This window comes from Quercus suber, unplaced genomic scaffold (assembly GCF_002906115.3).
Source record: "Quercus suber isolate HL8 unplaced genomic scaffold, Cork oak 2.0 scaffold_514, whole genome shotgun sequence".
NCBI classification, from domain to species: domain Eukaryota; kingdom Viridiplantae; phylum Streptophyta; class Magnoliopsida; order Fagales; family Fagaceae; genus Quercus; species Quercus suber.
The window spans coordinates 166,934-183,598 of NW_027069963.1; the positions used below are offsets into that span (position 1 = coordinate 166,934).

At 32.4% G+C, this 16,665-nt stretch overlaps 1 pseudogene; it reads right to left on the bottom strand.

Moving 5' to 3' along the window:
- Positions 1–13,947: 13,947 nt before the first annotated feature.
- On the bottom strand, positions 13,948–15,076 carry LOC111998381 (putative germin-like protein 2-1; annotated as a pseudogene).
- Positions 15,077–16,665: the final 1,589 nt, after the last annotated feature.

Consider the following 16,665-nt stretch of genomic DNA (forward strand, 5'->3'; position numbering starts at 1 on the left):
CATTATCATTTTTTTAAGAAGTTAAAGTTATTACCAATTATATTATAAAAATCTTGTAAACTAACATGGTAATGAATATAATTCGTGTCATGTCAACAAGGTAATAAATCAATTTCCTAATTACTTTTCTATTTTGTGTTTAAAAATTGATACATTCATTTAATAAAAGTAGTGTGTAACCCCGTGCATATGCACATGTACATTTAAAAACAATCACAATTATATATATATATATATATATGATTTAGAATCTAATTGGATTTAGACTCCTTGGTTTTTGTATGAAATAATTCACTTGCTACAAAAATTAAAATATTAGATAAGATACATGGCGCAAAATTGACCTCCAATTAAAATTCAATTTAGAATCTAATTGAATGTAGACTCTTTGATTTTTGCACCTAATAATTCACTTGACACACAAATTTAAAAATTAGATGAGACACGTGGCGCAAAATTAGACTCCAATTTAAAATTTAATTTAATTTTCTTTCAATTTTTGCTATATATATGTATGTATGTATGTATAGCAACCTACCATCACTCTATTTAAAATTACATGTTGTTCATGAAATCATAGTCCATATATGGCACTTTTTTAATAGCCACTATCTCATCAAAAAAACCATCTCATAAAAAATAATAATAAGAATAAAAAAGTTAGTATATTGCAATGTATTTAGAATGGTGAGTCCATCGGTATTTGGAATCAATGTTTTTTTTTTTTTTTTTTAACCTTAAAATTGGACACATGACGCAAAATTAGACGACAATTGAAATTCAATTTAGAATCTAATTAGATTTTCTTTCAGTTTTGGCTTTAATTTTATATATAGAATTGTTATTGGCCTGCGCGTTGCACAAATTTTTTTTTTTTTTGTATGATGTAAATATTATGATTGGAGAACTTTTTTGGGAAAAAAAAAAAAAAAAAACTTCTTTCAACTTTACATAATGATTTTAAAAAATACAATGAAGGGTTTTATGATAAATTTTGTTAATTTTATGAAATTTATATAAAATAAAACTCGTAAAATGCATAAGATATAAGTAAAGATATAATTCATGACTACGCATGAAAGTTAATGTATTTTTTTAATTTCTATTAGCTAGATCACATTTCTTAAATAAATTGAACAACCATTTTATCACCCCGTTATGCACGTAATGATTGGAATGTAGTTAGTTAGTACATGATTGCCTGATAAACAATATTGAGTAAAAATTATTTTAATTCTATTTAAGAAATTTTTTGTAAAATTTTCATTTTCTTGTCCATTCTTTTTAATCTAATATATTTAATTTTTCACATTAGTTTAATTGAATAGTATTATGTTTATACTTTTTTCTTAACTACAATTGATAATTCACAAAATGAGCAAACAACGTATTGAGTATTGCAAAAGATACAAATATAAACATTAACATGAGCATGAACATGAAGGGAGATTTCTATTCATTTTCTTGAAGAAAAAATGTACTTACAAAAAATTCCAAACTTTATTAGGTAAAGAAGAATCAAAGTTATAAATAGCAAAATCAATAAACCAAAAATTGTAGGAGCTTAGAGCATCCATAGCAGTGGATCTATAATTTTAGCTATTTAGCAACATCAAAAGTTACTTTATCTATTTTACCTACACACATGCTGCAGCAGTGGATCTATTTTAGCTTTCATCATAATAAAATAATATAAACATCACAATAAAATAATATTACCACTACAATAAAATAATATAATCCAATACCAAAAAAAAATCCACAACACCAACCACAACCATCTCTACCATCAACCACAGCCACAGCCACAACCACCGCCACCGCCACCACCACTGCCACTGCCACCCCAGAAAAAAAAAAAAAAAAAAAAAAAAAAAAAAAAAATACATACATACATACATACATACATACATACATATATATATATATATATATATATATATATATATATCATTTAATAAATATAGATCTTCTTTTAAAAAAAATTAATTGTTTATCAATATTAAGGGAAATCCTAATGGGTACTTCACTTGAGCATATGTGAAAAATGCAAAAAGTCGCTAATCCCTTTTAATATGGTTAATTGCTTTGCCTCAATCAGTCGCCCAAACAACATACTGCTTATTCATACCACAACCACAAATGACAATGCAGCATTAGCCATCTGTAACTGCTAATTTGAAAGTACAGATTTCTTTAATAGCTCTACCTTCGTTTCTTTTGGCTAATATGTCTTTACTAAATCAAAAGCAACCCACAAAAATCATATAAAAATCACAAAATTAGAGTTTAAAATTATAATTAAATTTTTAAAAGAAATCTAGGCACAATTGCACAAAAATCCCATGTAACTAAGTCACACTTAGGAATATTGGACCCTTTTTCCTTTGTATAAATAGGGGGGTCCCAATGGGATGAGGGAGCTAACAATTTTCTCTTCAAAACATTTATTGTAGGAACATAAAAGTTTTACATTGTAGACTTTTCACGATTAAAGAACATGACTTGCCAACTAATCAAACTAGAGTTTTAGTACGAACAACAATTTCACAACATCAAGAACAAACCCCAGTGTATACAGTGTCAAATTCCATAGTCTCCTGTTACATCAAATGCGTGTTTAATTTTTCTCGCAAATGATTGAATAGTAAATCTTCTGGGCCATAGTCTTAATTACAACTTTCAATCATGTTGGACTTTGATGACACCTATCAACATTATATCATTATGAGATGTAGAAAAAATTTGGAGTGTACACAACGTTTAGTGTGAATGGGAAGAAATTTCATCTTATTCCAATTGGTTAGGTTAGTAAGGGACCTATTCCAATTTAATGATCTTGGAATTTTGTATACAAGTAATAATCAAGGAAACTTCCGCCTAAAATTAGTCGGACTTTTGGCAAGAGAAAAATTGATGTCTAGACAAACAAAGCTAAAGTCAACCAAAATGGACCATATTCTTAATTTCTTATCTCTATTTGTTCCATGTACAAGACTTACAATAATGCTTGGCGTATAAAAGTTGAACATCTTATCTGAAATCCATCCTCTAAAAGCTTGATAAAAAAATTCATTTAAACCAACACAATATATAAATTATAAGGAATCAAAGAAAAATTATCAAAAATAATGAAAATTTAATCTATGTTTAAATTCTTATAAGGATGAACACAATAGCAATATCCTTACTTTTTTTTTAAATAAAGATTAAAAAAAAAATTATGCTTATTTTGTATGTATGATAAAGTCCTATCACAAAGTTTTTTGAGACTCTTGTTGATTAGTGATTATGAGTTAAAAGGAATAATCATCAATATATATATATATATATAAGCAGAGATCTCATGTAGGATTGCACGAGGTCTTGCCAAGTGACTCTCTAATTTTACATTTAACATTTTTTTACCTCTTTCATTAAATTTTTTTTATAGTTACCCAAAAGTTTTCATGCAAAGAAATTTCAACCAACCAAACAAGATTTTGTTCTCTTCACTAAATCTTATTGTCATTTTCTGTCTATATTCTGGCATATTGAATTTTGTTTTTAGATTGCTAGTGTTATTAATTAAATCTAAAGGAAATTGGAATGGTCTTAAGGATTACCAAACCTATAATATAATGGCTTTTACAAATATTAAGGATCCGTTTGGATAAGCTGTTTGAAAATGTGCGTTTGGAAAATAGAATTTTAAAAATTATAGTAGAACATTTGGTAAAATTTGTGTATAGTATTAGTCTAAAATTGTTGTTTTGGTGCAAATTACCAAAAAGAACTGGAAAATACTTAATTCAGATGATATTATTCTATCATATTTGAAGTAGCTCATGAAAATAATAATAATAATAATCACTTCCCCTTTAGCCTTTTCTTTAAATAAAAAAGTATTATTATCAAAAGCAAAAACTAAATTAATATAGGGATTTACTAACGTATGCCCTTAAGGCATATATTAATAAACCATTTTAGGAAATTTTTTATGAAAAAACAAAAAAGTAATTAACTGTTTTCACAGCTTTTTCAATTCTCCATAAAAATAACCCCAATTACTTTCTCTTTCCCCAAAGCTAATATCAACCACAAATAATGAAAGTGAAAAAGAGATAGTAGAGAGAGAAACCAAAGATTTCCTTCACACAGATGAGTTGGTATATGGTGTACCCGGCATATATGCCGAGTCACTCACACACTAGCGGGTCCCACACACTGTGGGGCCCTCTTATGTGTGAGAGACCCAGCATATATGTCGGGTATAGCATATAATTTTCACACACAGACAGCTTGTTATTGCAAATATGGAAAAAAGAGCAAGTGGACATGTTTTTCCTATGAGTGATGCTTTCTTATTTCCATTTTCGATACTGCAACGATTGATCTCTTTCTTGTTGTGATAACATTCTCCACTACTGTTGCAACTTTCGCCTGAGACCCTGAGCACAATGTTGTCACTGGAAAATCAGGGAGGTGAGGTTATTTGCTAGCTGGTGATTTTGTTATTTAGCAAATGCGTGAGGGTATATTAGGTATTCAAGCCTTAAAAAGTATTACAAGATCTGTGTTTTAAGTGCCGTTTTCAAAAATTTGGCCAGTACTCTAGTTTCAAAACATGATATTTTGCCTTTGAAAGAGCGCAATTTCTAGTAAAATCGCAATTTCTAGTAAAATCACAATGCCAAATGCACACGTATTCGTGTTTTTAATAAAAATGCGCGTTAAGGCTCTTAGAACAACCTATTCAAATGAGCTCTAAATGAAGTATGAACTTTCTTGATTCCCACAATGACTTCAAAATTTGCAAGAAGGTTTCTTCATCATCTAGATAGAGCAAAGCTTTGGTTTAGTACATTGGACCAGACACTATGTAGATACATTGACCAATTTTAGACAGGTGTCTAAATTGTGTCAAATTTAGCGCACTAGACCTAAGCCAAACTCATATAAAGTATATCATTGAGATACATGAAATATTCAAAGTTAAAACAACAATATTTAATTGAATAATTTCAATAAGATATATAATATATCACTTTTAACTATAGGAATACAAACATGGCCCATGATTTTGTATAATACCATAGACTTAAATGCATATTCAATTATTTCTCAAAAAAAAAGAGGGGGGGTGTAAATTGCAAATTATACCCTTAACATTTGGAGTTGCTTGAATTTCCCACCTTAAAGTTTTAGAACTTAAATTTTATACCCTGAAATTTGGTTCCATTAGCAATTCACTCTCTATAGTTAGGAATGGCAACGGGTCGGGTTCGGGCCGGGTTTTTCTATTCCCGGACCCGACCCGCGGGTCAAGACCCATGGCCCAGACCCGGCCCGTTAACTAAACGGGTTTTTTTCTGGGCCCCGAACCCGCCCCAGCCGGGCCCCGCGGGCCCCACGGGCCCCGTTAAAGTATTGGGCCCAATTCGTGGCCCAACCAAAAGGGAAAAAAAAAAAAAATTCAGATCCAACACAACCACAATCACAATAACAGAGATCTTCCCCTTTCAAAATCACAATCCAAACACAATCACAATCGCAATCACAATCACAATCATAGAAATCACAACCACAAATTTCAGATCTACATTTTCCCTTTCAAAATCACAATCCAAACAAAAATTTCAGATCTATGATTTTCATTTTTCCCTTTCAGAAATCATAAACACAAACACAAACACAAATTCACATGATTGAGGCAAAATGAACCCAGAAAAAAAAAAAAAAAAAAAAAAAAAAAAAAAAAAAAAAAAAAAAAAAAAAAAAAAAAAAAAAAAAAAAATGGAGACTGCGACATCGGCTACGGCGAGGACGAAACGAAGTTGAGACTTGAGAGAAACAGGAACGGCGAGGACGAAACTACATCTTTCCCTTCTTAAATCTGTCGGAAATGGGAGTCCCACTAGCTCGTCTGATGAGTTCATGATGCTCATAATGCTATACATACAGTTGTGGCCGTGCATGTGACGGTGTGAGATCGCTGAGAGCTGAAGAGATGAGAGGCAGTGAGTGAGAGAGCTGAAGAGACGAGAGATTGAGAGGCATGAGAGGCTGAAATGAGGAGAGGAATGATAAGTTAGGGTTTTAACTAAATATATATATGAGGGTAATTTAGTAATTTTGTATGTAATATAACCGGGTCTTAACCGGGTCTTTAACCGGGTCGGGTTTTGGGTTTTTATGATAAAACCCGGACCCGACCCGGACCCGCTTCGGGTTTTTTTTTAAAAAACCCATACCCGACCCTATTTTTTATCGGGCTGGGTAAAATCCGGCCCATTAGGGTCGGATTGGGCCGGGTATCCGCGGATCGGATCTAAATTGCCATCCCTATCTATAGTTAGCTTCTGCTGTTAATTGACACATTACTATGCTAACATGTTTTGTTTTTATCAAATTAACCTCAAAACTCAATAAAAAAAAATATAAATTGACCAGACATACCCAAAACTAAAAGCCTAAAACAACACCGTTTCAGCCTAACTATTAAAATCCCAAACCAAAACCCACTAAGGCAGCTCCCTCCCACCTTGCACGGCGAAGGCCCATCGTGAACACACAGCAGAACAGCTCCCCAGCAGCAGCCACAACGGCGGCCTCAATGAGAACTCTTTCTCTCCTCTCCAGCTCTATTTCTCTTTCTTTGCTTTCTCTTTCTTTGACAGATTTTTGAACCCACAACAATTATATATTTCTTTTAAATGGAAGAATTGTTGTGTCGGCTAAGGTTGAATCTGGAAAAAAGTTGTAGAAGCTAAAAATAGTGGAAACGGATTAAAGAGGGAGAAAGTGATTTACCTATACAGATTCTGCATTTTCAGATTTGTTGGCGTCAAAGCACTAGCCAATTGCCAAGCTTACTTATTTCTTAGTGATTTGTTGTATTATTATCATTCACTTTTCTTTTTATCAGACCTTCATACCCTTTAGTTCCCTTGACTTGATTGTTCAAATCTAATGGGTTTCACTGGAGAAGTTTAACCTGAACTGTTTTCTTTGTAAATTTGTTGCAATGATACTCACTATGGATGCCGCTGCTGCTGTGACCACCACTATGGCTGCTGCTGTGGAGCTGTTCACTATGGGTCTCTACCGTGCGAGGTGAGAGGGAGCTGCCTTCGTGAGTTTTTGGGATTTTAGAAGGTAGGCAGAAACGGTGTAGTTTTAGGCTTTTATTTTGTGTATGTCAGGTCAGCTTTTACTTTCATTGAAACCGGTTGTTTTGAGATTGATTTGGCAAAAATAAATCATGTTAGCATGATGATGTGCAAGTTAAAAGCAAAAATTAATCATGGAGGTAAATTGCTAACAGAACCAAAATTTAAGATGTAAAATTCAAGTTCTGAAACGTTAGGGTGTAAAATCTAAATAACAATTTAACAAAAAAAAAAAAATACTCAATTGATTACAATTCCAAAATCACGGAGATGTTTGCAAAAGCAAAAAAGTGAAAGTCTAGAAGAATACTAGTGTGGTGTTTAGCCACCAATATATCATATTTCAACTCTCAAGTCAGATTCTTCTCTTTTTCTTTTTTTTCTTTTTTCTTTTTTTAACAAAACTTCTATTGAAATCCCAAAACAAACCCATGTGCACTAGGGATGTACTATGGGATATACAATCAAGATCTCATATTACAATGGTCAAATCAAATCAGGAAGAGAAAGACATGAAAAGTCTTTAAGGCAAAACTCCAATCTGAGAAAGTATGAAAAAAAAAAAAAAAAAAAGAGTTAATCTCGAAAATGGACCGATCAAATCCCTCGAAATATGTTTATTATTATTATTATTATTATTATTATTATTATTATTATTATTACCCCAAAGTTCACATTATCTTATTTTACTGTTGTCTCATTAATTGCCTAAGCTTGCACTACATCTTTCACTATTCTTCATGTCTTTTAGCATACCCACTGTTTTAGTTTTTTTTTTTTTTTTTGAAAAAAAGTAAGGACTAATAGTAATAACTAATGAGATAAGACTCTAGAAAGAAATAGAGAGACACAAAAATGTTATAGATTGTTAAATAAAATGCACTATTTCATTATTTTACCAAAATAGAAGACCTGAGACTAACAAAACATTTGAAAGAGAGAGAAAGAGGAACCTGAAGGGTCACCACATCCATTATACTAGCCTCCCACCACCATCAAGACACTGAAACCTCTATGTGTAATCTTTTTTTCTTTTTAAATTAAAGGCTTAAATATGATTTAGGTTTACATAATTTGGTTAGTTAGTTTTTTTTTTTTAAGTATATAAGTAAAGAGAATATTTGGTTCACAATGTAAAGTTATATTCTACCATAGTTTAATTTTAGATCATCTATAAAACACATGCATACACACTTGCCCACACCATGTTTTAATGTCGCACTATCGATGAGTGGAAGACAATCATGAGAGTTTGGTATACTTTTATTTCATAGTATGGAATATGTGAACACAACACAAATTAGTTTATTTTCATGGTCCCCTTACTCTTTTGCATTTATTTTTGGTTTCATGATTTAAAAAAATAATAATCTTACTTTAAGAAGGCTACAAATATGCAGTAAAGCTACTAAACCAATTTTTAATATCTCTAAATGTATATGCTTATTTACTCCAATTTAGTTTACTTTTTCTTTATAATTTATGTACAACATTATTCAAAACTGATTTACATAAAATATCACAAAATTATCTGTGTATCGCACGAGTAAAAACCTCATGTGGGAAAGCATAAGATTCTGCCAAGTGGCGTAATCCATGCAAAGATAATTGAAATATTCTCAAGTGCCACATCAAAAATAAGAACAAATTAAATATTTAATTTTTGTTTCATTTGATTCAATGTTTCAAGACTTCTCTAATTTATAAAATAAAAAAATAAAAAATTTCTTTGTATACTTTGGTTCAATATTTTTCAAGACCTTTTATCTCTCACACATATTCTTTACATTTTAATTTACCATTCTCGCCTCTTGTATTTCTACCCCTTTATATATACCCAATCATAGCCCTACATGTCATCCCATATCAACTACACACTGACCAAAAACTATATCATTTATCTACAATCTTTCAACAACACCTACGTAGCTCTCACATTGTTGTTTCATCTAATCCTAACCCATATGAGTTGGCTACAAGCAAGGGAGGCTTGCATTTTATATTGAGTGACAACAACAATTACAATTTTGATGTTAAGGTCGGAAGTTGTGGATTTATGATTTTGCAAATGATGTGATTGACTATGGGTCTTTGGAATGTGTATTTTGTTTTAAAATTAAGGAGAAAGAGAAAGACACATTCTATATCAATTTTTATTCTATAATATTCCTCCAAAGTTGTTTTTATTTTATTTTATTTTATTTCTCATTATTTCAATTGAATAATTATAATGGATATATATGTGCAATTTATGATTATTGCTTTTCATTATGAATTGATTACTAATAAAATTCTATAACAATTTTTCCATAATACAGATACAACATTCTCCAAAACCATTTTACATAAAACATTACAAAATTATCCGTGTATAGCACAAGTGACTTATTAGTTACTTATAATAGTGGTTTCTCATTGTTCCCCCATTAGCAAACAGATAAAATTGTTAATGGAAAGTTGCATTATATGTATAAAAGAACATTGTTCATGCAAAGAAATTTCAACCAACCAGACAAGATTTTGTTCTCTTCACTAAATCTTATTGTCATTTTCTGTCTATATTCTAGCATATTGAATTTTGTTTTTAGATTGCTAGTGTTATTAATTAAATCTAAAGGAAATTGGAATGGTCTTAAGGATTACCAAACCTATAATATAATGGCTTTTACAAATATTAAGGATCCTTTTGGATAAGCTGTTTGAAAATGTGCGTTTGGAAAACAGAATTTTAAAAATTATAGTAGAACGTTTGGTAAAATTTGTGTATAGTATTAGTAGAACGTTTGGTAAAATTTGTGTATAGTATTAGTCTAAAATTGTTGTTTTGGTGCAAATTACCAAAAAGAACTGGAAAATACTTAATTCTGATGATATTATTCTATCATATTTGAAGTAGCTCATGAAAATAATAATAATAATAATCACTTCCCCTTTAGCCTTTTCTTTAAATAAAAAAGTATTATTATCAAAAGCAAAAACTAAATTAAAATAGGGATTTACTAATGTATGCCCTTAAGGCATATATTAGTAAACCATTTTAGGAAATTTTTTATGAAAAAACAAAAAAGTAATTAACTGTTTTCACAGCTTTTTCAATTCTCCATAAAAATAACCCCAATTACTTTCTCTTTCCCCAAAGCTAATATCAACCACAAATAATGAAAGTGAAAAAGAGATAGTAGAGAGAGAAACCAAAGATTTCCTTCACACAGATGAGTTGGTATATGGTGTACCTGGCATATATGCCGAGTCACTCACACACTGGCAGGTCCCACACACTGTGGGGCCCTCTTATGTGTGAGAGACCCAGCATATATGTCGGGTACAGCATATAATTTTCACACACAGACAGGTTGTTATTGCAAATATGGAAAAAAGAGCAAGTGGACATGTTTTTCCTATGAGTGATGCTTTCTTATTTCCATTTTTGATACTGCAACGATTGTGCTCTTTCTTGTTGTGATAACATTCTCCACTACTGTTGCAACTTTCGCCTAAGACCCTGAGCACAATGTTGTCGCTGGAAAATCAGGGAGGTAAGGTTATTTGCTAGTTGGTGATTTTGTTATTTAGCAAATGCGTGAGGGTATATTAGGTATTCAAGCCTTAAAGAGTATTACAAGATCTGTGTTTTAAGTGCCGTTTTCAAAATTTTGGCCGGTACTCTAGTTTCAAAACGTGATATTTTGCCTTTGAAAGAGCGCAATTTCTAGTAAAATCACAATGCCAAATGCATAGGTATTCGTGTTTTTAATAAAAATGCGCGTTAAGGCTTTTAGAACAACCTATTCAAATGAGCTCTAAATGAAGTATGAACTTTCTTGATTCCCACGGTGACTTCAAAATTTGCAAGAAGGTTTCTTCATCATCTAGATAGAGCAAAGCTTTGGTTTAATACATTGGACCAGACACTATGTAGATACATTGACCAATTTTAGACAGGTGTCTAAATTGTGTCAAATTTAGCGCACTGGACCTAAGCCAAACTCATATAAAGTATATCATTGAGGTACATGAAATATTCAAAGTTAAAACAACAACATTTATTTGAATAATTTCAATAAGATATATAATATATCACTTTTAACTATAGGAATACAAACATGGCCCATGATTTTGTATAATACCATAGACTTAAATGCATATTCAATTATTTCTCAAAAAAAAAAAAGGGGGGGTAAATTGCAAATTATACCCTTGACATTTGGAGTTGCTTGGATTTCACACCTTAAAGTTTTAGAACTTAAATTTTACACCCTGAAGTTTAGTTCCATTAGCAATTCACTCCCTATAGTTAGCTTCTGCTGTTAATTGACACATTACCATGTTGACATGTTTTGTTTTTATCAAATTAACCTCAAAACTCAATAAAAAAATATAAATTGACCAGACATACCCAAAACTAAAAGCCTAAAACTACACCGTTTCAGCCTAACTATTAAAATCCCAAACCAAAACCCACTAAGGCAGCTCCCTCCCACCTTGCACGGCGAAGGCCCATCGTGAACACACAGCAGAACAGCTCCCCAGCAGCAGCCACAACGGCGGCCTCAATGAGAACTCTTTCTCTCCTCTCCAGCTCTATTTCTCTTTCTTTGACAGATTTTTGAACCCACAACAATTATATATTTCTTTTAAATGGAAGAATTGTTGTATCGGCTAAGGTTGAATCTGGAAAAAAGTTGTAGAAGCTAAAAATAGTGGAAACGGATTAAAGAGGGAGAAAGTGATTTACCTATACAGATTCTGCATTTTCAGATTTGTTGGCGTCAAAGCACTAGCCAATTGCCAAAGCTTACTTATTTCTTAGTGATTTACTTAGCGATAAACTGTAAACTCTTGCTTCTTTTAGAAGCATGGTAATTTTTGTATTATTATCATTCACTTTTCTTTTTTATCAGACCTTCATACCCTTTAGTTCCCTTGACTTGATTGTTCAAATCTAGTGGGTTTCACTGAAGAAGTTTAACCTGAACTGTTTTCTTTGTAAATTTGTTGCAATGATACTCACTATGGATGCCGCTGCTGCTGTGACCACCACTATGGCTGCTGCTGTGGAGCTGTTCACGATGGGTCTCTACCGTGCGAGGTGAGAGGGAGCTGCCTTCGTGAGTTTTTGGGATTATAGAAGGTAGGCAGAAACGGTGTAGTTTTAGGCTTTTATTTTGTGTATGGCAGGTCAGCTTTTACTTTTCATTGAAACCGGTAGTTTTGAGATTGATTTGACAAAAATAAAACATGTTAGCATGATGATGTGTAATTTCTAACCATGCAGGGTAAATTGCTAGCAGAACTAAACTTCAAGATGTAAAATTCAAGTTCTTAAACGTTGGGGTGTAAAATTTAAACAACAATTTAACCAAAAAAAAAAAACATACTCAATTGATTACAATTCCAAAATCACGGGGATGTTTGCAAAAGCAAAAAGGTGAAAGTCTAGAAGAATACTAGTGTGGTGTTTTGCCACCAATATATCATATTTCAACTCTCAAGTCAGATTCTCCTCTTTTTTTTTCTTTTTTCTTTTTTTAACGAAACTTCTATTGAAATCCCAAAACAAACCCATGTGCACTAGGGATGTACTATGGGATATACAATCAAGATCTCATATTACAATGGTCAAATCAAATCAGGAAGAGAAAGACATGAAAAAGTCTTTAAGGCAAAACTCCAATCTGGCAAAGTATGAAAAAAAAAAAAAAAAAAAAAAAAAGAGTTAATCTCGAAAATGGACCGATCATATATATATATATATAATGCAGAAGATAACGTGAGAAAGGAGAACTTTTTTCAATAAAAAGAGATCAACACTTCACAAAAAGATTCCAAAAAACTTTAAAATAGAGGAGATCTAAAGAATTATTTGTAGGTTAGTGTTATTTTGGGACTCGGTCTAACTTTTTTTTTATTAAATCTATCCATACGTTTTAAATTGTACGGACCCTATTTTTCACCAAAGCACTCACCATTGAACCCCACAAGATATCTTTTGAGGGAGGGCAATTGCATTCACTCACCACAACGTAGCTTGGTCACTGCTTATTGTTGCTTACACACCAGGTTGGTTAATGTAGCTGATGACTGGTCTGTATGTGGAATCATTTGCCAAATTGCTTCTAATTGTGAAAATTTAGAATGATGTTAAGAAAACGCTGTTCATCATATAAGTTTGCTGACAAATTAGAGCGGCATGGCAATAAGCTTGCAGCTTTTAGCTCTTTGACACACTACACAGTTTCACCTCTGTTAATTATGTGGTTCTCTTCTAATCCTATAGGTGATAGCACCCAAACTGAATAAAATTCTCGTTCCCAATCTTTGTGTTTTACTTTGTATCATGTGTTTCTTTTTTCTTTTTTTTTCATTACTTGAAAAAAAGGACATGTTTGCAAGTTAGATTGATGTTACATAAAGTAGAACACTCAAATGAGAACAAAAGATTTTATTGGTACAAACAAGTGTAAGATTGATTTAGGAACATTTTCATAGAAGCAATGTTTATTACACACTGCCTATTACACACATCATACACACATTTCAATTTTTGAATTGGAATCTTGAGTTCAAGTTCAAAAAATAAGTTGCGTACAGTGTTTGCAATAAGGTGTGTGCATTAACAATTACCATTTTCATAGTGTTCGAGACAGTTATATGCATCAAGCTACAAAGAAGATAATGATATTTAGTTAAAAATATACTCCATATATTATAGAAATTGTAGGTTACATAACATGCAACCTTAATCAATGAAAATCCAAGTACAACTTTAGAAAATAAATTTGTGTGTCATATAACATTAGCATAATGAAAACACTCGCCTAGTAATATGATAGCATAGAACTTCATAGTATTCTGCTCAGCTAGAATTTTGCTTGAAGATAATCAATTACAGACTTGTCCACCTGGAAAGCCTTGGACAGAATATCATCTGCAATGGATGGTTTTGATCCGAAAACGGCGTTAGCAACAGTAATGATTCCAGGGTTTTGGCTACTCAAGGCAGAGATAGAGATGGCCTTTCCTTGACCCACATTTTGCTGGAAGTGAATGAGTCCAACTGGAAGGACAAACACATCACCCTTCTGAAGGACCTTTGATATGAACTGGTTGTTGGGATTGGAGGTCACAAAACCAACGCAGAGGCTGCCTTCTAGAACTGTTAAAACCTCGGTAGCACGAGGATGAAAATGTAGTGGAATGAGACCCAATGGAGCATAGTCCAAGCGAGCCAGTGCGATACCAAGTGTGGTTAGTCCAGGAATTTGAGCCAGAGTCACTGGGGTAACGCTAGAGCCTAGAGGATTAGATGTGTTGCCCGCTTTGTTTAGTCCACTAAGGAAGAAATGGCCGGCCTGTGCAAGTTTAGGGTCCAGGCAAGCAAAGCCGTTCACTCGAGCTGCCATAATCACACTACCACAAGTAAGATTTTATTGTAAAAAAAGCCACAAACTATTCTAATTTTTGAAGTTTAAAGGATCTTTTTTAGTTTATAAGAAACTTTAAGTAATCGATTGTAGTCCTTGACAAACTTAAAGTGATTGCCTTTTGTATCTATGGAGTAATGAGGCGTTAGTATTTAGTTAGTTATGCCATCTAAGAGACTAAAGCAATCATTTTAAACTTCATTGACTAAAATCGCTCATGCACTAAACTAGAGTGTCCAACCATGCATGTAGGCCTACAAAAAAGTTGAGGTTTGCATTATGGATAGAATAGAAGGCAGTATGAATAATCTTTAATGCAAAACAAAGCTAGGCATGTTATAGTTGGGCCAAAACCTGAGCTAGTAGGGTCTGCAATGCAGAAATCCTGCACAGGACTAGGATCCGATGCAGAAGCCAGAGCACAGGCGCGAATGCAAGCAAGCTCAATACAAGAATAATGTGGTTCACCATCTTGATCTTGGTTTCCAGTAAGTTTTTCAAGCTCAAAAAGATATCAAATTGAACTACTGAAAAGAGTTTGAGATGTGAAGTAATCCTTACATGAACTCTATATATAGACTAAAAAAACAGAACTTCATAGGCATATATGAGTAAGAATGAGTCTCGATGAATGCTGGACAAGCTGCCGTCCTAATAACTGATGCTGAGAAAAAGTCTGAGACTTTCATCTTAAGCCAATTGTAGCTAATAGCATTTTTTTAAAGTTTATTTATGATATGCACCAAAATAAATACCATGTCCTAACATGTCAAATGCAACAGTCCAGATTTCAGATTAATTTTTTTGAAAAATCTGGTCCAAGAGGACTTTGTGTCAATTTTTTGACTGTCTCAATAAACACCAGATGCTTCACTGCTTATTTGTACTTTACTTAATCTACATAATTAAGAGAAAATTAAGCTCGCCGTTTAAGAATAGCATATTAATTAACAACCTTATCGTCAAGATAAATGCTTTTGTCCAGAATGCAGGCCTGGTTTGGGTTTGAAATGTTCAGATTATGACTTGATTACCATGAAAGAGTGGTACGCCATTCTTGACCTAAGAGAACCATCACCACCATCATATAAGTTAAAAGAGTCCGTGAATTACCTCAGATTCCTATTTGACATTTTTTGTTGGGATTTTTGGTATGAAACGAAATTCTGTTCATTGTTAAATAAGAAATTGAAACTCCTAATCAAAAAAGTGTTGTTTGTATTCCTTGCTCATCAAGGACTTGAAGGACTTGATTGGACCCTAATATGTAAACAGTATTATAAAGGGTTCTATGGCTTTTAGCTTAAGAATGCTTTCATATAGAGGAGAATAAAACTCTTAAAAAAGAACATTGAGTAAAATAGAGAGAAAAATTGCAACTTGAGAATCTCATAGTTTGAGAGGTTGAGTAATGTAATCATATTGAGTAAAGTAGAATTGATCTCCTCTCTTATCGAAATCAAAATGAAATAGAAAAGTATTGTAGAGAAAATTAATATTGAGATGCCGAATCAAAAGAGATAGAGTACACGAGAGTTATGTGGATCTCCTCTCTTATTGAAATCAAAATGAAATAGAAAAATATGGTAGAGAAAATTAAGATTGAGATGCCAAAGCAAAAGAAAAAGAGTACACAAGAATTACGTGGTTTGACTTGACAGTCTACTTCCCCTGGATAAAGCTCTTAGCAGCTACATCTTTAATATTAGCAATGTGTCCCATTTTATAATATTATTATTATAAAATTGGTTGATTATCTCTCTCTGTCTCTCTCTCTCCATTTTACATAATAAATAATAAAAAAATTACGTACACATGGGTTTAGCAACCATATGAGGGAAAAGGAAAAGTATGTCAATAGGCACCACTTCCACTGTAGAGCATGATGTCTGTTGGAATAATTGCTAGGAAGTAAATTGGATGTTGCTTTAAGTGTCTAAACAACCTGAGAGTTAGAATACTCCTTTTGAAATAGGCTTGGGGCTTACACCTATAAGGCCTTTATCAACTCCCCTCCTCCTATTACTATTATTATTATTATTTAGTACAATGGACCCCAAAATTTCAGACTAAGGTTTTGTTGTTGTAGT